At 44.5% G+C, this 22,872-nt stretch overlaps 2 long non-coding RNA genes across 2 annotated transcripts in view; one reads left to right on the forward strand and one right to left on the reverse strand.

Moving 5' to 3' along the window:
- The window catches only part of LOC309663819, a 247,211-nt gene that overhangs the window by 217,120 nt on the left and 7,219 nt on the right, over nucleotides 1–22,872 (reverse strand). Inside the window, exon 2 of the long non-coding RNA XR_014265489.1 lies at nucleotides 11,749–12,688. This is a non-coding gene — a long non-coding RNA (uncharacterized lncRNA). The remainder of the gene's footprint in view (nucleotides 1–11,748; nucleotides 12,689–22,872) is intronic.
- On the forward strand, nucleotides 3,711–12,510 carry LOC309663815. The gene is made up of 2 exons (XR_014265485.1): nucleotides 3,711–7,984; nucleotides 10,457–12,510. It is a non-coding gene; the product is annotated as an uncharacterized lncRNA (long non-coding RNA).

Raw genomic sequence — 22,872 nt, forward strand, 5'->3', positions numbered from 1 at the left:
GATTTTGAGCGTCCTCTACTCTCCCATCAATTCCTAACCAGATGTCTCAGGTCGACCCAGTCCCTTGCACGAGGGGTCCCCGATAGGGGACGTTTGAACCAGTGCCAGTGCATTGCCAGGACTCTCCTTGAGGAGGATCTGTTGTCCATAAAGCTTATGTCCTATAACAAGTTTCCCTATGTTGGGGTGTATTCCTTGAGATTGAGCATCTCTAAAGCCTAGGATGTGGGCTGCTTGGAAGTGGCCAGCCCAATAGGTAGTTTGTAAAGGTATGGGCTGCCAAGGCCTGCAGTGAAGAGGGTCCTAGAAGTGCAAAAAGGAACTCCTAGAGGAATTGGAGTTGGGTGCAACGGAAAATGTCACAGAGGGGTCAGGACCTGAAGGCCTAGAGGTGGGAGTATTCCCACAGGGGATTTTTTGGACATAGAGTAAGGTGAGAGACTAGACAGCAAAAGAACCCCAAACCCTTTCCCCTATCTGTATGGCGGCTGCAATAAGATTGGGGAGAGCCTGATGATTCCAGCTGACACAGGCAACAGCGAGTTTGGACAATGTTTCCCATGTAATTTAACATATCAAATGAACCCAGTTAGTTTAGGATCTCTGGGATGTTCCAGGTGCCCTTTGAAGCACCCCAAAGTTAGCTGGAGGCCAAAAGAACTTTAGTTAGAATTTGATACTTGGGAAGTCTGTCAAAAATCTCAAAAAGTTTTAAAACACCTGGTCAGATAGAATCAATTGTAGGTTGCTATGATACAATTATTCCTTGAGCTAAGGTGAAAAAAAGATTTCAAAAATAAATACAGATCTGGGACTTCCCTGGTGGTCCAGTGGTAAAGAATCCTTCTTCCAGTGCAGGGGATGTGGGTTTCATGCCTAGCTGGGGATCCCACATGCCGTGGGGCAACTAAGCCTGCACACCACAACTACTGAGCTCGTGCGCCTCAGTGAAAGAGCTCATGTGCCACAAACTACAGAGCCCACATGCTCTGGAGCCCGTGCGCCACAACAACAGAGCCCATGCGCCACAACTACGGAGCCCACGTGCTGCAACTACTGAAGCCCGCAAACCTAGAGCCCTTGCCACCATAATCAGAAGTCTGCGCACCACAATGAAGAGTAGCCCCTGCTGTCCACAACTAGAGAAAGCCCGCATGCAACAACAAAGACCCAACGCAGCCAAAAATAAATAAAATTTTTTAAAAAAAGAAAGAAAGGCTATTAAATAGTCTCTCCAAATTTTGGTAACTTGAAACTAACTTATATGATAGTGATAGGGACAGAGTAAAGGGACAAAGTAGGTAATTAAATAGTTAATCCCACTAGGGGTTTGTAGGTAAAGAAAAAAGTATGGGAGACCCCGAAAGTTAATGATCACTCAAGAAAGCAGGTTTGCTTAAGCACAAAGCCAAGCAGGCCTGCTTAGCAACAAAACCATGCAACAGAGCATGAGATATGCCCCCAAACAATAAAATAATGGTGGCACGAGAGCCACATCCTGCCCAATGATCTAAGTTAATGACCCCTAGGCCATGCTCTCTGCACACATGAAAAACAATAATTTATGGAAAGGTGACATTTCAAAGTGAACGACTCTCATTTTACTGAGACCTAAAATAATTAACGAATGAACATGTGTTAAAGAACGTATTTGACTCCAAAGTCAGAGGGTAGCAGATAGGTGTTAAAATCTGTTCAAGGACAGAGTCAAAACAACACCTGAAGACGGGGAATAAAATGAATGAAATTTCCGATGAACGAAATTGAACTTTCAAGAATGGAATAGAGTTCACCGCCAGTCATAATGGTTAACGCGTTTTACTAGACATACACACAATAGTACGTCACAAAGACAACTGGATTTGAAAGGAACCGGTTTCCCCTGGACTCCTAAATGTTCTCTATTCTACGCATTGAAAGCCGTTACAGTTCAAAAAAGGTGCTCAGGCTTCAGCAGGCCGCCAGACAGGTGCTCGGCAGGACAGAGGTTAAGCAGCCAGCCGCGCGCGCACGGCCCCAACGGGCGGGGGCGGGTGGAAGGAAAAGAGCGAGCGGTGGACGTCACTTCCCCCAGAGGGCGCCCGCCCTCTGGTAGGCTCGGCTGGACGGCGTGGGAGGAGGGAGGCGCGGAGTAGGGCGGGGCGTGGGCTGGAGGGGAGCGGTAATTCCCGTCGGCTTGACGGATGGGGCGTGTCGTATGTAGATATCTCAGCGCAGGGGCTGCTGGTTCGTGATCCGGTGGTGAAAGACGACATGATCTCCCGTGGTGTGGGAGCGAATCGAGGGCTGTTGGTTGCAAGTGCATGGATGAGCTGTGTGGAAGGGGCAGGAAGGCTCGGAGCTGCGGTGAGGAAAGTGACCGTGTGCGTACAGTAGAAGGCGTATGAGGCTGTGGGAGGGCAGAAAGCAGTGAACTCATACTTACCTGGCAGGGGAGATACCATGATCACGAAGGTGGTTTTCCCAGGGCGAGGCTTATCCATTGCACTCCGGATGTGCTGACCCCTGCGATTTCCCCAAATGTGGGAAACTCGACTGCATAATTTGTGGTAGTGGGGGACTGCGTTCGCGCTTTCCCCTGATATTTTCAAAGTTTAAGAATAGAATGATGCAAGTCGCTGTGCGGTTCAATTTTTCTTGCAGTTTTTCTGGTTTTTTTTGAGAACGAGTACTCGAACTGATAAAGACCGCGTTGCTAACGCAGTTGTCTGCGGTGGCGACGTTGTGGTCCTGTAGGTGAAAAATGCATCCAGCGTTTCTGGGGTCAGTATGGCGACGCTCGCGCGCACCGCTGGTGCGAGACAGCGTTCTGATCGCCGGGTGCTGAGAAGTGGAGTTGTCGTATTTTCGGTTGTGTTTCGCGCTGTTGTTTTCTGCGCTGTGCGTAGTTTCCCGTGTGTTAAACCACGCAGATTGCAACTAGACTCAGAGCTCAGGTCTTGGCGGTCTCTGCAGAAACGGACCCGCAAAAAGAGGCAAAGCGCCGCGAGATAACTGATTTTATCGGCTTGTGCGGTGAGCGACCGGAAACAGGTTCCTTTCCTACGCATTTCCGCATTTCATGCCTTTTCAGCCTGGACTTCGCCTCCGGCGTGGTCAGCTGCTTGGCTGGTAATCGTTGCTGCAGATTCTACTGTATAACCGTCGTGCTCGTTCCTTTCTTCCACCCCAAGCAGTCTGTTTTTATTTCTCGATCCCTTTTCATTTTCTTCTCTCCGCCTTTTCTCTCAGGCCTTGTCTTATTACTTACCTTCATAAACCAGAAACACCAGCTCTCTTTCAGCCTGCAGTTTACGCCAGACCTGCTGCACTAGCCTGGCAAATTATGAAGTTTCCTTCACAACCGTTTTTGTTTCGTTAAACGGCTGCCGGAGTTGTACATAACATTTTTTTATTCAGTCACAAGTTGTTTCAGCTTTTTTCCTGTGGAACTACAGTTTAGAAGAAAACCCCAGGCTCAGCGTTGGCAGTTGTGGGCTTTCTGCAAATCCTTTTCCCCGGATGTGGTGTTCCCTTGCTTCACTGTCACTTCTGCTCCACGAAGTCCTGGCAACTAGAAACTGCTGGCCCAAACAGGGAAGTTAGGACCATGGAAGGAAGAACTGTCGCTGCCTCGTGGCTACCTCGGGGACGGCACTCATAGATCCGCTCAGCTCCGGAAGCCTCGGCGACCCGTAGGGGTGAGGGGTGAGGGGTGAGGGGTGAGGGGTGAGGGGTGAGGGGTGAGACTTAAGGGTAGGTCCAAAGAAAGCTAACTAAAAAGCAGACGGTGCAGATCGAGTATAGATCATTGGAAGTAAAAGTAAAAAATAAAAGTGCTCTTCTCCCTAGCCGCGGGAGTTTTCCCTGTTACTGATGAGAAAACGGGTTTTTAGAGTTTTTAACAGATTTCCTTAGTCTCAAGGTTGTCCACGATATTATGCTCTGGAGCCCTGATCGAGGAGTTTCTGACCAAAAGAAGCCGAACAATACCGTGACTAGGAACTGCTTGGATATTGGTTTCCAGGCCTATCAGACATACCGAGGTTATTACGAAGACATTGGGTTGCGTCTGGGGTTAAGAGCCCAACCAGGGCGGAGGGGGGAGGGCTCCTTTTCAGTCCTGGTGCCTTCTGTTTGAGCTTGGGCCAACTCCAATTTGCTAGGCCAATTTTGCAAGTGTCATTTGAAAATGATATTTAGTACTTCGTGAACTTGTGTAGGTTAAATGAGATAACCTAATAATACACCTAGCATAGTGTGTGGCTTATATTAAGTATGTCCTGACAGGAAGCAAAGATAAGCTTGTACTTCAGGCTTTTGTAACATTTGAATAAATTTTGTATTTGCGAATGTGACATCCATTCACAAAATAAACTCGTTTATTAAAGAAGAAAATATTTTATATGGAATTTATGAAACATATAAACGGGACTTGTTTATAGCAGCTTTGTTCATAATAGTCCCCAAATTGGAAACAATGCAAAATGTCCGTCACGAGGTGAACGGATATAATTGTGATATATGCATTCAAAGGAATACTACTCTTGGATAAAATGAAACAAATTCCTGATACATGGCCACAATATGCATTACTCTCGAAAACATCATGCTGAGTGATGAAAAGAGTACATAGTCTGTGGTTCCATTTATGTGAATTTCTAGAACAGGCAAAACTGATCCATAGTGACAGGAACTAGATCACTGATTACCTGGGACAGGAAGTGGTAGGGGGATGGACGGCAGAGGACAGTTTGGAGTACTGGAAATGTTCTTTCTTCTTGAACAGGGTAGTGGTTACGTGGGCACATTCATTTGTCAAAAGTCATCAAACTTGAAATGGATGCATTGTATTATTTTCAAATTACAACTCAAGAAATTTGATTTTAAAAAGTAATAAGAATCATTCCAAATTTTAATGTCTTAATTAAATTATTATCATTATTATTAGCCTTAGAGGCTTCTTTTAGAAAAGTCTCTCTCTTGTGGTAAACAATTTGATTGAAAGTTCAACAATTTCTTCATTTTTGTTTTTGTATCTTTTTCTTCCATTAACTTTATGCACTATTAAATTGAATATTTTAAAATAAAAATAGAATCTATAAGAGCTCAATTTTATAAAAACAAATTTATATATATATTGATATACCAAAATGACTCCATCAATATTTACCTACCTTAACAGAAGTTAGTTTTGAATTTAAGATGTTTCAAATTTTTACATATTTGCATTTTCTGCATCATTTGAATTTTACATAATAAGCATATATAATTTTTGCAAAAATTAGAATAACTTAAAAATAGATTTGAAGAAAAATACGTAAAGATGTTAACAGCAGTTAATTCCAGGAGGTGGGACTATGGATGGCTGCTTATTTTCTTCTTTCTATATATTTAACATTTTTTAATTTAAAGAAAATGAATGACCTGGAAGTGAAAGAACAGAATAGCTATGGAAGAGGTATGGGGTAGGTGAGAGGAAAGGATAAAGGGAAGGAAAAACCTAGCTCTGGCAGGAATTGTGTTTAAGTTGGAGGTGTGCGGGGAGCAGCTGTTGGGATAAGAAGGATGTTTGGGAGGCAGGTGGGTCATGAGGATATTTAGGACAGTTTTATGCCCGTTGCGTGACTCCTCCTTGGTGTTTTTTTCAAAAGAAATATACAGACTTAAATTTCTTGTCAAGCATCTTTACCATTTGTGTTCCTCTTTGATTGGGAGCATATCTTGTGGAGCCAGGCGGGCTTCCGTTCAAATTCCTGCTTTCAAATCCCACTCACTGACTGAGCGACGAGACAAGTTACTTAACCTTTCCCATGCCTCAGTTTTCGCATATGGGAAGTGAGGATGATGATATGATATAGGCCTGTTGAAAGGATTAAATGAGTAAACCCATGTAAAACTTGTAGACTATGCCTGGGCACATGGCACTAACATGTAATCACTGAGTGTAAGCTCTTGTGTTTTGGGCACAGCACTGCATAAAGACTGGGTGGGATTTTATTTAAGTTACTGATACTTTTCAGTGGCTGTGGACCCTCCTAGAGAGAGTAAAGCAATCCTCTCTGACCAGCAGTAACCTCCTGGCCTGGGAGGATCTGCAAGTATATTAGCGCACGTGATCAGCTCATCAATAGGGGAATAATGGTCCAATTCCTTGCTTCAAGAAGGCCCCAATTTTTTAAAAAAAGAAAAATTATGATTTTACAGTGGAAAACATTTCTACACATGACACAAGACCCAGAATTTTAAAAGAGTGGTACATATGACTACATAAACATTTATATTCAAAATACAAGCAATGAACTTTAAAAATGTCACACATGTGATACAAAGTTACATATGCCCCAAAACTTGTTATGGGAAACAGTAGTCCCCTGATCCCATCCCACATTTCTTTTTTCCAGGGATAACCACTTTCTACTCACACAACCAAATGTTTGGCTATTTATCTCCTTATCTCTAAATAAATATTGAGACTCTGATTTTCCAGTTTCCCACCCCAGGCCCTGCAGACCGGCCTGCAGAGGGAAGAGTGGAGTTTGTGTGTTTCCCTACCCGCCAGTCGTCTCCAAGGCAGCCGCCAGGACTTCCACTCGCTTGCAAACCAACACAGCCCACCTCACCCCTCCAAACCCAACCGGCAGAGGGAACTTTGCAAGAACAAATGCCAGGCAAGCAGCTTGGCGATTTGGGGTGGAACCGGGTTCTCGGGCAGGTCGGTAAAGGGTGGGAGCGCTCCAGAGTGAGGAGCCGTGGTCGCCCAAACCCAGCGACTGCCCCCGCTGCAGTGCTCGCCCAGCTCCTCTCCCTTCCAGCCCCTTTCTCCCTTCTGTGTCATTCTCTCCTCTTTCCTGCTCTTTCCCGTCCTCGGGTCTTTTCGCCGGCCTCACACCTTTCTCGTCACGTCCTCCAAAGACAGCTGTGTCAGTCGGTCCTTCGTAACCTCTGAAAGTTCCAAAATCTAAAACTCAGAGAGATGCTCCTTAGCACCTGGAAGAGGACATTTTAATTCGCTGTTCAAGTCCACCACAGTCCTCATCCGTACGTTTCTACCGAGCAGTAGAGGGCAGAAGTGCTTCCATCCGGTCACGTCCTGGGGCGTCTTCTCGGTGGAGCAGAGTCGCGGCAGGACGAAGGGGCGCCCGCCGGTCCCGGAGCCGGAGCGGCTCCGGCTCGTCTCACCTTCGGCCCCGGCGGAGCCGGGCCGGGCGGCCGTGGGTCAGGGACTTGGGGTCTCCTCAGACGCCGGAATCCGCGGCCGGGGCTCCCCTCTCTGGCTGAGCTTGGGACGAAAGGACGAGGTTTCCTGGAGAGAAGGTTCAAATCTTAGCCTAACAGCGGCTTTTCGTGTCCAACGGAGACTTAGGAGCGAGAAATTCTGAATAAAACCATAATAAACTGGGATAGGATCCATTAATATTCGGAATAATAGGGCACCTGAATACAATACAGTACTTCCCATCCAGGTCTGGAACCCTCGACCCGAAAGCTAAGACGCTGTCACCCTGGCTGCTCAGCGACGTCACAGCCCCGCCCCGCGACCATTTACTCACAGGGACAACCGCGCAGTTCGCTACAAGACGTGCGGGGCGAAGGCCCCTCGCGGGGCAGGACTCAGTGGGCGCAGCCTCTGCCTTTCGCCCCCGAGACCCAGGGTGACCCGACGAGCGGGTGGCACTGGCTCGGTCGCTGCGCCCCTGGGCGGCGGGGCCGGGGACTCCGATGGCCCGCGACGGGCAGAGTCGCCAGGGTCCAGCGGGGACGCCGCGGGCTCGTCCCCCCACCTGCCCGCCACGTCCGCGTGGAGCGCGCGGACCGCGCCTCTCGGGGACGCGGGAGCGGGAAAGCACGTCCCATCTGAGGAGTAAAAAATCCCCTTCTTCTAACTAAACAGAAAGGTCCCACCGAGACTTGAACTCGGATCGCTGGATTCAGAGTCCAGAGTGCTCACCATTACACCATGGAACCTCCTCGAGAGGTGCTTACTCTATGCCACCGAAGATGGGTAAGTACTTATTTCGCCTCCATGCATCCCAGCGATAATGCCAAGGCATTTCTTCTACGGTCCGGACAAGACTTGAATACGGTTGACCCGCGTGGGTGGTCATCCGTCTTGCTTTCTCTCTGCTCCTCTCCTTTGGCTGACTTCTCTCAGTTCACTTGCACCTCAGAAAATGAGGTAAAATCCACTTTGGGCTTCGGGCCAGGGAAGAGCCCCTGAAAGTCTCCATCATAAACCACATATTCTGCCTCAGTTTGCCAGAGTGTCCCATCCTGAGGTAAAATTTCTGCAAATAATAGTGTTACTTTCCTTTTCTTTGCCTTCACACTTTTCCCATTGCCCAGAGAGGGCAGACGATTGTCAGGGCAGGACTTGGGACTTCCTGGGTCCCTTGGCTACACAGCACCGATGACACTCCAAAGCTGCCACCACCTCCTATGTGTAATATATAAAGTGTGTCAGCAGTGGAGTGGGAATGGGAGGCAGGAGACCTCTCTGCGACGGTCCAGCCACCGCAGGGGGTCTTCCAGGTCCCGACGGAGAGGGGCAAGGGACTGAATAGCACCTCGAGTATGGGGTCAGAAGGACCAAGACAACTGATGGTTGCTAGGCACGTTATTTAGAATTTACTGAATCTTATATAGACAGAAGAGGAACTCATTATTAGACAATAATCCCATGGAATTGCTTATCGTCTCAGTTCAGTCACTACCACTGACGTCAACAAGTTTACAACAACTATCCTTGAACATTATCTTCCCTTAACCAGGCTCACACACAGCCCCCAGCCATAAGGAACCACCAGGACTCTCAGTTCCCTGAGGTCTCCTGGCTTGAGATAGCTTTGCTCATCTCTTTTACATTCCTCAGGCCTGGGAAAAAGAGTGCATTCCAAGGTAAGGGCTTTGCTTTTTGTGAGAGACATACTGTCTCCTCCAGGAGTTACCTCCGGCTAAGACTGCATGCTTCCCACACCTCTCCTTTTCTTCTTCATACACTTCTGATGAAGGGGGGCTAAGTTTTTCTTACAACCAATGTAGATTTGTTAGATTTACAGTGCAAGTAAAAATTAACGTTTACACCAAACACTGAGACAAACCAGGCCATGCTCACCTGGGGTGACTCAAAGTCAACGACATGCTGTGGAGACCACAAGGCAGGGCTCTGACACTTCGGCAGTCACAGACTCTTTCCTCAGAGCTTGGTCAAGTCAGTTTCATTCCAATTTCTTAATATGTCATGACCCAGAAATTGCACGGCTTAAAAAATGTGTACACATATCCGGGTACCCAAGAGCACTCATTGCTGGGTCATAGAGCATGCGTATCCAAGTTGTCTGACAGTGTCTACAGTATTTATGTACACAAAATACCACCACATTAAATATTTACATGTGTAATAGGTATAAGTCCACATTATGTCTCAAAATAATAATCTGCGTTATTTCATCATTAGTGTGTAGGAATGCAAGAGATTTCTGTGCGTTAATTTTGTATCCTGCAACTTTACCATATTCATTCATTAGCTCTAGCAGTTTTCTGGTGGCAGTTTTAGGATTCTCTATGTATAATATCACGTCATCTGCAAACAGTGACAGTTTTACTTCTTCTTTTCCAATTTGTATTCCTTTTATTTCTTTTTCTTCTCTGATTGCTGTGGCTAGGACTTCCAGAACTATGTTGAATAATAGTGGTGAGAGTGGACATCCTTGTCTCGTTCCTGATCTTAGAGGAAATGCTTTCAGTTTTTCACCATTGAGAATGATGTTTGCTGTGGGTTTGTCATATATGGCCTTTATTATGTTGAGGTAGGTTCCCTCTATGCCCACTTTCTGGAGAGTTTTTATCATAAATGGCTGTTGAATTTTGTCTAAAGCTTTTTCTGCATCTATTGAGATGATCGTATGGTTTTTCTTCTTCAATTTGTTAATATGGTGTATCACACTGATTGATTTGCGTATATTGACGAATCCTTGCATCCCTGGGATAAATCCCACTTGATCGTGGTGTATGATCCTTTTAATGTGTTGTTGGATTCTGTTTGCTAGTATTTTGTTGAGGATGTTTGCATCTATATTCATCAGTGATATTGGTCTGTAATTTTCTTTTTTTGTAGTGTCTTTGTCTGGTTTTGGTATCAGGGTGATGGTGGCCTCATAGAATGAGTTTGGGAGTGTTCCTTCCTCTGCAATTTTTTGGAAGAGTTTGAGAAGGATAGGTGTTAGCTCTTCTCTAAATGTTTGATAGAATTCACCTGTGAAGCCATCTGGTCCTGGACTTTTGTTTGTTGGAAGATTTTTAATCACAGTTTCAAGTTCATTACTTGTGATTGGTCTGTTCATATTTTCTGTTTCTTCCTGGTTCAGTCTTGGAAGGTTATACCTTTCTAAGAATTTGTCCATTTCATCCAGGTTGTCCATTTTATTGGCATAAAGTTGCTTGTAGTAGTCTCTTAGGATGTTTTGTATTTCTGCAGTCTTGAGGGAAAAAAAACGGAGTGGGAGGAATGAGACTCCCTGACTTCAGACTATACTACAAAGCTACAGTAATCAAGACAATATGGTACTGGCACAAAAACAGAAACATAGATCAATGGAACAAGATAGAAAGCCCAGAGATAAACCCACGCACCTATGGTCAACTAATCTATGACAAAGGAGGCAAAGATATACAATGGAGAAAAGACAGTCTCTTCAATAAGTGGTGCTGGGACAACTGGACAGCTACATGTAAAAGAATGAAATTAGAATACTCCCTAACACCATACACAAAAATAAACTCAAAATGGATTCGAGACCTAAATGTAAGACTGGACACTATAAAACTCTTAGAGGAAAACATAGGAAGAACACTCTTTGACATAAATCACAGCAAGATCTTTTTTGATCCACCTCCTAGAGTAATGGAAATAAAAACAAAAATAAACAAATGGGACCTAATGAAACTTCAAAGCTTTTGCACAGCAAAGGAAACCATAAACAAGACGAAAAGACAACCCTCAGAATGGGAGAAAATATTTGCAAACGAATCAACGGACAAAGGATTAATCTCCAAAATATATAAACAGCTCATTCAGCTCAATATTAAAGAAACAAACAACCCAATCCAAAAATGGGCAGAAGACCTAAATAGACATTTCCCCAAAGAAGACATACAGACGGCCACGAAGCACATGAAAAGCTGCTCAACATCACTAATTATTAGAGAAATGCAAATCAAAACTACAATGAGGTATCACCTCACACCAGTTAGAATGGGCATCATCAGAAAATCTACAAACAGCAAATGCTGGAGAGGGTGTGGAGAAAAGGGAACCCTCTTGCACTGTTGGTGGGAATGTAAATTGATACAGCCACTATGGAGAACAATATGGAGGTTCCTTAAAATACTAAAAATAGAATTACCATATGACCCAGCAATCCCACTACTGGGCATATACCCAGAGAAAACCGTAATTCAAAAAGACACATGCACCCGAATGTTCATTGCAGCACTATTTACAACAGCCAGGTCATGGAAGCAACCTAAATGCCCATCAACAGACGAATGGATAAAGAAGAAGTGGTACATATATACAATGGAATATTACTCAGCCATAAAAAGGAACGAAATTGAGTCATTTGTTGAGACGTGGATGGATCTAGAGACTGTCATACAGAGTGAAGTAAGTCAGAAAGAGAAAAAACAAATATCGTATATTAACGCATGTATGTGGAACCTAGAAAAATGGTACAGATGAGCCGGTTTGCAGGGCAGAAGTTGAGACACAGATGTAGAGAACGGACATATGGACACCAAGGGGGGAAAACTGTGGTGGGGTGGGGATGGTGGTGTGCTGAATTGGGCGATTGGGATTGACATGTATACACTGATGTGTATAAAACTGATGCCTAATAAGAACCTGCAGTATAAAAAAAACAAACAAAAAAACAACTAATACTAAACTTTCATTGGGTTATTTGTATGGAAATATGTTAATATAAATGTTTCAGACATTACATGAAATTTCTAAAAATCGTATATGTTCTGGTATAATGTTATAAGTCATAATCCTAGTTATTACCTTAAAATGTATATCTCAGAAATAACTAATTTTCTTGTCAACTGCATTATTACGAACTTTCATCAAATCTTTAACTGTGGTCATTTTTAAGTCTTTTGTCATTTACAGACAGTTCTGGGTGTACTCTGATGCTTTTGCAAATATGTTCCTATAAAAGGGTTTCATCTTTAAGAAATTCATGGAAAAGACTCTGACAAGTACAGGTTTCTGGTAAACTGACTGTACTGCTGAACTGAATGAATAAGCATTTTCAGAACTCTAATGAAAAACAGATGAACTCATAAAAGTGCTAACAAAAGATCAAGATGAAAAAAAACATTAATTACATGGGACTGAGTGAACTGATGAGGATGAGTATAATTTTTGTGACTTTCTGTCTGAATTAAAAAAAAAAAATCCCACAAGGACTCAGAGGCAAAGAATATACAAATCAATTTTCACTGCAAAGTAAAGGAGCTGTTACAGTGGAGGATTACTGGACTGAATGTCAATATTATGACATAGTATGAGTGTGTTTCATGTTTGGTAATTGCAATCATTGTTGCTTTTGTTGTGGTCATCCATGTACAATGCTTGGTGTCAGTCTATTTATCTCTTGTAAAAATAAAATACAGTGTGTGTGTGTGTGTGTGGAAAAAAAAAAATCTGCGTTATTTCATTTCCCCTTTACTTCTTCATTTTCTCCCAAAGCCATTTCTTCCCTTATCCAATACACAGAACAGAAAAATTCGCACTCAAACATAAAAGCTGTCGGCCAATAAACAGAGTCAGAAAGATGCCCAGTGTTGCTGAGAGACGTCCCAGGGACTGGACAAGAGTTGACTCAAGGGGGGAAGGAGGCCCTTGTTACCAGGAGGAAGTTCACAGCACCGGGCTGAGGAGAAGATGAAACTTCCTTCTGGAAAATCAAGAAGTTGAGCGGCAACAAACAACACGAAGCGCTCCTCCAGGAGAACTTCAAGATCAGTCAAGGTTTATGAGTGCAAGGACCAGAAGGGGACTCTGGCTGATACAGGAAGAAAAGAAATCCGTGGAAAGGACGTTGAGGGATCACAGAATGGCCGGGAGACCCGGAGAGCCGGGCTCTGACAAGGGGCAGAGAAATCCAATGAGGTTAGAACCGCGACGGGTGGAAGGGCGGTCTTTGAGGGACCAAAGCGTGCGTGTTGGGACTGAGAGCCCAAGGTGAGAGGTGGGGATGTGGTGATGGTGGGAGCTGCCGTGTGTCGGGGGCCAGTGAGCAGAACTACCCTGGGAATGTAACTCTTCTTCCTCCTCCACCTCCTCCCGCTCCTCCAAGGCCTCTCCCCTCTCCCTCCCCCTCGCCCCCTCCCCCCTCCCTTTCTATTGCTCTCCCTCGCTCTCCTCTCCCCTCGTTCCTCGCTCGCTTCCTCCTCACCCCCTCGCGCCGCCCCTTCACCTTCCGATCCGTCCTGTCCTTCCGCGCCGCCGCCTTCTTCTGTCGCTAGCGCTCCTCCTTCCTTTGCACGTGAAGAATGCCACCAGACCTCGCACAGTCTGGGAGGTTTCCACAGTCGGCGAGGAAGATGTGGGAATATTTTCCACCATCGCGAGAAGCACGAATGCCTTTCTCTCTGGTCGGGCCTCTTTGCGGGTCTTTGGGAGACTGAGTGAGGCGGCGCTCAAGTTGCTCGCGGCGAGGCGACGCAAGAGCGACCATCACCAGACCCCTGCCCTGGTGCCGGAGCACCCTTGATGGACGCAGGAAACCGGAGAAGGAAGCGGAGGATCCCACCGGCCCCAGAGGCCTCTCCAAAGGGTGGGCAAACGCTCGTTTTCTCACCGCCGCAGGTTCTTCCCGTTTCCTCCAGCCCGCGCGTCGGTCCCGGTCCCGCAAGCAGGGAACTGGCGATGAAGGGCGGGCCGGCGACAGCGGAGCAAACCGGAAGAGCAATCACAGGAGCCCATGCTTCGATGCCGTTTACAGAAATTTCTAGAAGAAGCAAACTAATTTAAGGTGAAATAAATAAGGGTAGGGGCTGTCAAAAGAGTCAGAGGATCATGACCATAGTATTTATGATTTCACTGCTTGTGACGTTATTGACCCAGCAGTTACTAAACCCAGGCAACAACAGAATGAAGTAGAATGCTCTCATTGGTCCCATTTTACAGAAGAAAGAAGGGAGGCACAGAAACTTTATTTGTTCAAGGCCACGCAAGGGCAGAACCATTTTTACAACCCAGAGCTTGTGCGCCCGAGAGCACAGATGAGTTGGGTCTTTCTTCTCAGATGTGGGTGTATCAGGATTTCTCAGCTGGAGGGGTGGGAAGAAGAGCAAGAAGGAGAGAGAGGGCAAGAGAGGGAGCGAGGGAGGGGTGGAAGCACAAATTCGTTTATTCTTCCCCTCCCCTCCCCTTCCTCCCTCCTTCCCTCCCTCTCCTCTTGCCTCCCGCTTTCTCTCCGACGCCAGCTCTTTCCCTCCTTCCCCACTCTCTCTTTCCCTCCTTCCCCACTCTCTGACAGAAACAAGGCTCATCTCTCTGCGATCCCCGCACCAGCCTCAGGGGAGATCTCAATGCCCACGTCCCCAAACCCGCCTTCCCCCGTCGGTTTTCGCTTCCCGCCGGTTCCCAGCTCCCAGGATCGACCCCACAGAACGCAGCCTGCTCAGCTAGCTGGGCGCGGGGAGCTGCACCGCGCAGACGGGGACCTGTAGGCCTTTCCGTTGCCCGCCCCACGGGATGCTGCGAAATCAAATAACCAGAATAAAGGCTTTTAGAAAAGGAATGTTCACTTCGAAAACGTTTCCTTATTTCCATTCTCAGGGGTCTTCATGGGACCAAGGGCTAAAGACGACAATGTATTCATCCAAGTGCTAAGAGCGTCCTGGTGAGTGCCAGACCCTGTTCTGGGCGTGGGGACGCAGGGGCGACCATCACGGCGACCGCTGCCGTTGTGGAAATCGCGTGATGGACACAGGAAACCAAAGCACCACACCGGCCCCCGGAGGCCTCTCGGAAGGGTGGGCAAACTCTCATTCAATGGGTGTCGGCGAGGAAACCGGAAGAGCCCTCATGGATGCCCACCGGGTGTTCAGCTATCCTTGGACCCCATTGGGTTCAGGCCCGGAGGGTCCCGGCCCGGGCTCCGGGTGTCTCCGGGGGCGCTGGCATCTGAGGCGGGTAAGGGGCAAGGCGGGGTCAGGCCATTCTGCTGCCCTTTTGGTTTCGGATAAGGCACCTAAGGCACCAGTTTCAAACAGGATAAAGAACATCATTCATCGCTCTAAACGTTCCGTTTTTCCGAGGCTTTGGAACTGGCACGGTGCTCCTGCGGGGCAGGCGGCACACCCTGGGAATTAGTAAGTGTCTACTGCAAAGAGAGTCCAGAAGACCGGTGTGCTGTTGTCTCTGTGGCGCAATCGGTTAGCGCGTTCGGCTGTTAACCGAAAGGTTGGTGGTTCGAGCCCACCCAGGGACGGTGGGAGAGTTTTGTTCGACTTCTGTTTTTTTTTCAGAACCCATTCAGGATTTTCCGTGCTGAATACCATTCCAGGTGTTCCATGCTGATTATCACCTGTACATCTGCTCCCACAAAGTTTACCGAACTGCATTCGGGGTCCTATCCACCTCACGACTGCTGCCAGTCTCGGGCCACCCCGCCTTCCCAGCTCTATTGTCTATCGTCTCTACTGGACTCCATACTCGCCTAACTCACGACCTTCTGAAAGAGACCGAGGAATCCACAGTCTGGTGGGATAAAGTCTTTATTCTGCCAAAGTCTATAGACTTGAACAAGAAAGTTGTTTTTTATGTGCCTCAAAGTTTTCATCTGTGAACGTTAGTACTTGTTCTGTGAATGATGTTATCAGTGAGCTCATCATCATAATTCTCCTCTGCATTGTTTCTGACAAAGGCATTTCTTGCATGGTTGTGTAGTATTTGGTTTCATGGCTTCACGATGACGAATAGGCTGCAACCATCATTATTGTACACACACCTCTGACCACTCGTGCAGGTGTTTCCAGAGCGTAGAGAACTGCGAGTGCAAGTGCTACCTTTAGTGTTTCTGTGCTTCTAATGTTGGTAAATCCTTCAAGTTTGCCCTCCACAGAAGTGGCACTGAATCATATTCCATTTTATTTTCCAGTCTTTCAATGTCCCTTTCTTCATTTACTTGCCAACACAGCAATCTTTCTATACATTTCTCTATGATAGTCTAACTAATAAAGGGAGCAGTGCCCTCCCGACATAACTAAGGGGAAGGACAACAGAGGGGCGCTGTGGGCAGTACACAGAGATATTCTATTGCATACGTTCGAAAGCTCAACATTCAATATTTTTAAAGTCTCCCAATAACTGTAATGGTTTTCTCTGCAGACCTAGTCAACAGGGTCCAGAGAAGACTGCCCAGAGTGACCTCTTTGACAACGTCCTGCCAAGCAACTTATCCAAAGAGAAGACTCTCGCTGATCCCAGAGGTTTTTTTCCTTCTCCCCTTTCCTCTTCTATTTATAAGTTTTGGTTATACTTTTAATTTGATGCAAACAATCTAATGCCTGTCCTTCCACCTATAAAATGGGGAATTCGCATGGGCATAAGTGTCTCTATGTTATTCCTTGACACTTTTTTCTTTGTTTTTTTGTCTGTCTGTTTTGTGACTGTGACTATAAACATTAGCCCATCTAAGACACCTCGTGGGAGCCAACAGAATCCTGCCCACCACAGGTTCCTGCTTCAGACCTGGACCCTTAGAGCTCTTGGCTCGTGTTTGCTCTGTTCTGTTCTATCTCATGTGAGATTGAACCGTGTGGTTCTTTTTCATACCGTGTGGTTACTGGACAGGTATTTTCTCTCTCTCTCTCTCTCTCTCTCCCTCTCATTTGTGCATCACTAATTTCTCGTCTCAGTGCGGGATTCTGGTTTTAATTTTAGGAAGTGAACTTCTGGGGATAATCCCTGTTGGGTGGCGGTTGACAGGGATCCATTCCCTGTTAGGTAGAAGATGACAGCTAATCCGGACCATGAGTCTTTTTTGTCTGATGCTTGTCCTGAGGATTCTGGTGTTTCCTTGTATGTGACACCGCAGCAGTGAGAAGCTGTCCACCTCTTGTCTTTCCACTATTTGCTAAAAACCACGTGGGCCCAGTCAACCCTTGTCAATAACTGCAAAAGTGCAGTAGCTACAATAAGGACGATCTTAATGTGCAATGGTTCCCTCATAAGGAACTCAACATTAATAAGGGGGATTATACAGGAAGAATATTGAATTTTTAGCAGGGAATAGGCAGCTTTCTTTCACTGGTATACTCAAGTTTCTAAATAACTAAAAAAATTCAAACCAATGTCCCTTAGGGATTGCTTAAATCAGACTACAGAAAGCAGAGGAAAGACATTTATATCATTACAAACAAGCAACAAAGTCAGCAACATGAGCACTTGTGACAACCGTACAAATCAAGATTTAAACCTTCCAGAACTGTAAGCCCGTTCGGTCCTTAATAAAAATGGATGAGGAGCAATAACTTCATGCACAGGTATATACCCTGGAGACTCAAAAGCGTATCACTTTCAGCAATGAGGGTCCTCCGAAGACCTAAATGTTGCTTAATTATTTCACTTTGTTTCCCTCACTGGCAAGTGTTGTTGATACATATCATTGCCTCTGCTTTCACTTTAAATAATGCCCACTCGTTTGATGGCTTCTTTTCCCTTTTAAATCTATTTTTTCAGAAAGAAATCAATGTATTTTCTCTTCCTCTGGAGAGACTGGACAAATTAGGTCTCTAACAATTTAAAGGAGTCACTTCCCCAGTTAACTTCAGGAAAGTAATAATAACTTGTATAAATCTAAAATAGGAAGATTAAGAATTTCTGGGAAAATTGCTTTACTACTTAGGCTTTCAATGTGGTATCTATATAAGGAAAAATTTTGCTGTTGAATTGGTGACAAGTAACAATAACAGATTTAGCAATAGATTATATTAATGGTCTTGATTACTTGGAACAACAACGACAAACAAGAAAGGATATTGATAACAAAGATGAATCTTAATACTTTTAAGAAATTTAAATAATTTATACATTGGATATATAATGGCATTTAAAATGTTTCTGTCATGTGTTGTTTTGTTTTTTTTTTGAGGCGACTCAGTAAAATTAGATTGGCTTAATAATTTTGCTCTAGAAATGACTGAATATATATATATATATATATTTCAGATTACCTTGTAATATAGAAAATAATGATGGTATAGCATTCTAGTATACAAGTCTTGGCTTAATTTTGGCTTGAAAATCTGAGTTAAGTTGGACTTCCTAAATTTCCTATACTGGTTGTACTAGTGAAATAAGCAAACATATCCACTAAGTATTTCAACTTCTAAAAATTTAAATTTATGTGTTGAAGTATATTAAATATACCTGTCAAGTACACTAAATATACTAATATCTTCAAAGAGGAATGAATACTTGTACTTCTAGAAACCAGACGACTCAATTATTCCACTTACAATTTTTGGTAAATATTTTTAGGCGTCATCTAATGTATGATTCCATATATACCAATATATGATTCCAACAGTCTCATGTTCCAATATGGGTCAGCCTAAATTACAAATTCAACACCTAGAGTTAATTTTAATCCTTTGACCAATATTAAATTGATTTAATTAACGAATCATCTTTGTTGGCCTGCAAATTCTCTCTGTCTTTGTCCTTCCCCTTTGCCCTAATTTCCTGATAGGTCGGCTGACAACAGTGCTTTCGTTGGGGAATGCTGTTGCTTTCGGGGTTCACATATATTTCTATATTTTGTAGGTCTGTGGCTGGTGCTGTGGCTATTGTTATGTGTTCCCTTGACAAAAGTTGAGTAGAGTGGCTTGTGTTTTCACTGCTCTGACACGTCAGAATCATAACCTTAATGCTGCGCACTGCACAGCTTCTGAAACCTTCTCAGAGTGCCTCCTTGCTTCCTGTTACACATTCATTCTTTGCATGCCACTTGCTTTTTATCACAGCAAGCAAAAAAATCCAGCTTTGCAAAGAAATGATATCATTGAAAAGAAAGTAGAAGAATTTAATGTTGGCAGATTTTATTATGAAAATTACACCTCAATAAAGCTTACTTTTTTTTAAAAAAAAGGACAAACAAAACCCAATGTTGACAGGATGGAGAGCACTAGAAATTCTTACCCATTTCTGGAAAGGGTATAAAAAAGTTCCACAGGTTGGAAAAAAATTTGGCAGCATCCACTGAGGGTCATACATACACAGTTACATGATGTGGCCCAGAAATCGTACTTTTCGCTGTGCTACACCTTTGACCTGTGCTCTCCAATATGATAGGTGCAAGCCACATGTAGCTACTGAACACTTGAAAGTTGCTAGGGCCACAGGTTGTAATGATAATATTTTGATGTAGTAAGTCTCCTAAAACATTAAAATAGATTAAAATAGAAAATTCAAAATTCCTTGTGACAGGTTTGAAAACTAATAAAGGGACACGTCACTAAAATGAAGTCGGGAGACCAGAAGTGGGAGCTCTCATGGGGTACCACTCAAGTTCAAAGACAAGAAGTATCGTCAATTACATACCCAAAAAGAAGAAGCATCAACAGGAAAGAATCTTCAATTACAGGCCCCAACAGAAAGACATGCACGTTGCATCTCCTGCAGGAAATCAGCAACTTGGCAATGAGAAACCTTCATCACCCTGAACTTTCACTTTTCTCCAATGGACTTGGGTTCAAAACAACCTCCCTCAGCTTCCCCCTCTTTCTCTGTAAAGTCAGGTTCCTTCCTCTCCTTTGTTTGTGGGACTTGCCTATGTCTTTTGCTATAGCTTGCTTGTCCTCAGTTGCAATTCTTCCGCTATTCCTGAATAAACACTTTCTGCTGGAAAAAAAGAAAAAAAAACGACTTTTATATATTTTTCTTTTTATAAATTTTTAAAATTGATTTTGTGTATTTGTTTTTGGCTGCGTTGGGTCTTCGTTGCTGGGCGAGGGCTTGCTCTAATTGCGCTGATTGGGGGCTGCTCTTCATTGTGGTGGCTTCTCTTGTTGCGGAGCACGGGCTCTAGGCGGGCAGGCGTCCGTAGTTGTGGCATGAGGGCTCAGTTGTTGTGGCTCACGGGCTCTAGAGCATAGGCTCAGTAGTTGGGGTGCACGGGCTTAGTTGCTCCACAGCATGTGGGATCTTCCCGGAACAGGGCTCGACCCCGTGTCCCCTGCCTTGGCAGGCGGATTCTTAACCAATGCGCAACCAGGGAAACCCGCAAAAGTATTATGTTGAAAGTCAACACTGGCATTATTCTCTTGGAACGGGGTGCTCTAGAAAAATGTGTATGTCCCCCAAAAGTCATAAAAAAATGTTCGTACCATTTCAGAATATCCTCCACTGGAAACAACTGAAATGTCCAACAGTTCAATACTATGTGGAGTTATATTCTTACAAGGCATACACACAGAGACAAAGAACTACGTGAAAAATAGGGTTAAATTTCATAGACATAATGTTGAGTGAAAGAAGTCAGACCCATGCCCCTCCATCCCCCCAAACCCAGTGCATGCCCTGTGATTCAATTTATGTGAAAGTAACAGGCAGAGAGGTTGGGAGGGGTATGTGTGTGATTACTCTGAGCTCTTGCATGGGAAGAGTCATGAGGAAGCCTTCTGCGGTCTGGTAATTTTGCATACCTTAGTTATTTAGGTTGCTTCATCAGTGATTCAGGTTGGTGTACACTGGTGATGGTTTGGGAAGTGTACACTCTTTGTACTTTATGCATATGATGCCTCATTGTTTTCAAGTTTAATGCCACTTGGTTATTGGTAAAGTGATGTTGATACTTTTTCTTCTGCTTTGTCCTGGGCTAGGAGGGAAAGTAAGTTCAAAGTAGTTACTGTGATATTTTTGCTGTCCTCAGATTTTTGGCTTCCCTTCACTATCGGATATCTGACTACTTACGCATATGCTGCTCACAACCATTACCTTAAGCTGACATTCCACTGTTAATACTGTGTCAAAGAGAGAACCAAGTGTTCATGACCCAATCTGCTCTTTTAAGAATAAATATGAGTCAAGGAAGGGGGGGGGATATGAAATTGAGAAATTCTGATGAGGAAAGTAGTCCAATTAGGCTTAACTAACTCACAGGTGCCAAAGGGGGACACTGGCAGGTAGTACACAAAGAATAGCCGCCACATGCATTTCACCACTAAACTCTCAAGAATTTTTGAGCATCCACACATAGCCAAAAGCGTTTACCTGATTAGCTTGGAACTTCACTAGATTAAACCCTCCTGATAAGCTGTTTGATGGCTTTCAGCTATCTGTTCCTCCAGGAAAGGGAAAACTCCCCTTTCTCAGGCTTTGTGTTTGTGTGTGTGGGTGTGTGTGTGTGTGTGTTTCCTCTCTTCTCTTTTCTGGCTTTTTTATAAATCCTGCCTTGGTTTAATGACAACATCCTAATAACTGTTTCCCATTTTTATTAGTAACCATGTGAGCTAACTCATTCAAAATCTCTTTACTACTTGAAGTATGTCAGAAAGAGAAAAACAAATATCGTATATTAAGGCATATATGTGGAACCTAGAAAAATGGTTCAGATGACCCGGTTTGCAGGGCAGAAAGAGAGACACAGATGTAGAGAACAAACATATGGACCCCAACGGGGGGGAAAGCGGCAGAGGGGTTGGTGGTGGTGGGATGCGTTGGGAGATTGGGATTGACATATATACACTAATATATATAAAATAACTATTAAGAACCTGCTGTATTAAAAATATTTTTTTAAATTCAAAAATAATCTCTTTACTACTAATGTTGAAGTATGATTTTCATATTCACATGCGTATACACTATGTTGGTAGCTTTGAAATCTATTCTTGGGTGGAGACTGCCATGTAATGGGAAAGTTTAGGCCTTCAATGGTTGGAAGATAGGTCCTTCTTAGTCTTTAAATAGACAGTTTCCAGTTAGTATGTGTTTAACAAACGCATCGTCATTCGCTCTGCGTCTAACGTCGTTGCTTCTCCAATGGTCCTGTTTACTCTTTCTCCTCTTCTTCTTCATTTCATTAATGAGTTTGGGGAGGTTTGTAGGCCTACCTTTCAATCTTCTCTTCCTTTTGATATATTGGAGGTTGAACAAGGAAGGGATGCAAATCTCAGTGAAGTTTTCTCAGTTACCCGTGAGCATGGTGGCCAAGGGGAGGGGCTCTGGAGGCAAACTGCTTGGGTCTGAGTGCTGGCTCTCACTGTCACGGGGGTGGGGGGGGAGACCCTGGAAAGGTTAGCTCAGCTTTTCAGTGCCTCAGTGTTCTCATCTGCAACAAGGGGTGGTAAAGTCCTACACTATCTTCCAGGGTTGTTATGTGGACTTAGTAAGTGATTCCACAGTAAAGCACTGAGGAACAGTGCTGGTCACTGAGTAAAGCTCGAGAAAGCTGGTATTATCGTTATTATGAAGTCTTTTATTTCCCCTTCTAACTGTAACACTGCTGACTTTCAACATTCCCGAGAACAAACTGCGATTGTTTAAATGTTTAGCTGACCTCTTCTCCCTCATGTTAGTGACGTGCATCTGGGAAATCGGTTGCTTTGGATGGTGATCGAACTGGTGATCTAAAGGCAGTGGGGGACTGGATCCAGCTTCATCAGATTCTTGGACCTTGGGCAGGCATGACGATCGTTTAGCTCATGGTAGACAATCTCTTGCACATGTTTCTATAGCAAGAGCTTTTCATAGATAGTCAGACATACCTTAAGTATTAGAAGAAAAGTGCAAGTATGTACCAGTGACCTGTCTGTTTGGTTGTTGCTGTTTGCAGAAATCAAAGGAAGAAAATAGAATTGACCTGGGAGTTG

The sequence above is a fragment of the Balaenoptera physalus genome (assembly GCF_965194825.1).
Source record: "Balaenoptera physalus genome assembly, chromosome: 1".
Lineage (NCBI taxonomy): Eukaryota > Metazoa > Chordata > Mammalia > Artiodactyla > Balaenopteridae > Balaenoptera > Balaenoptera physalus.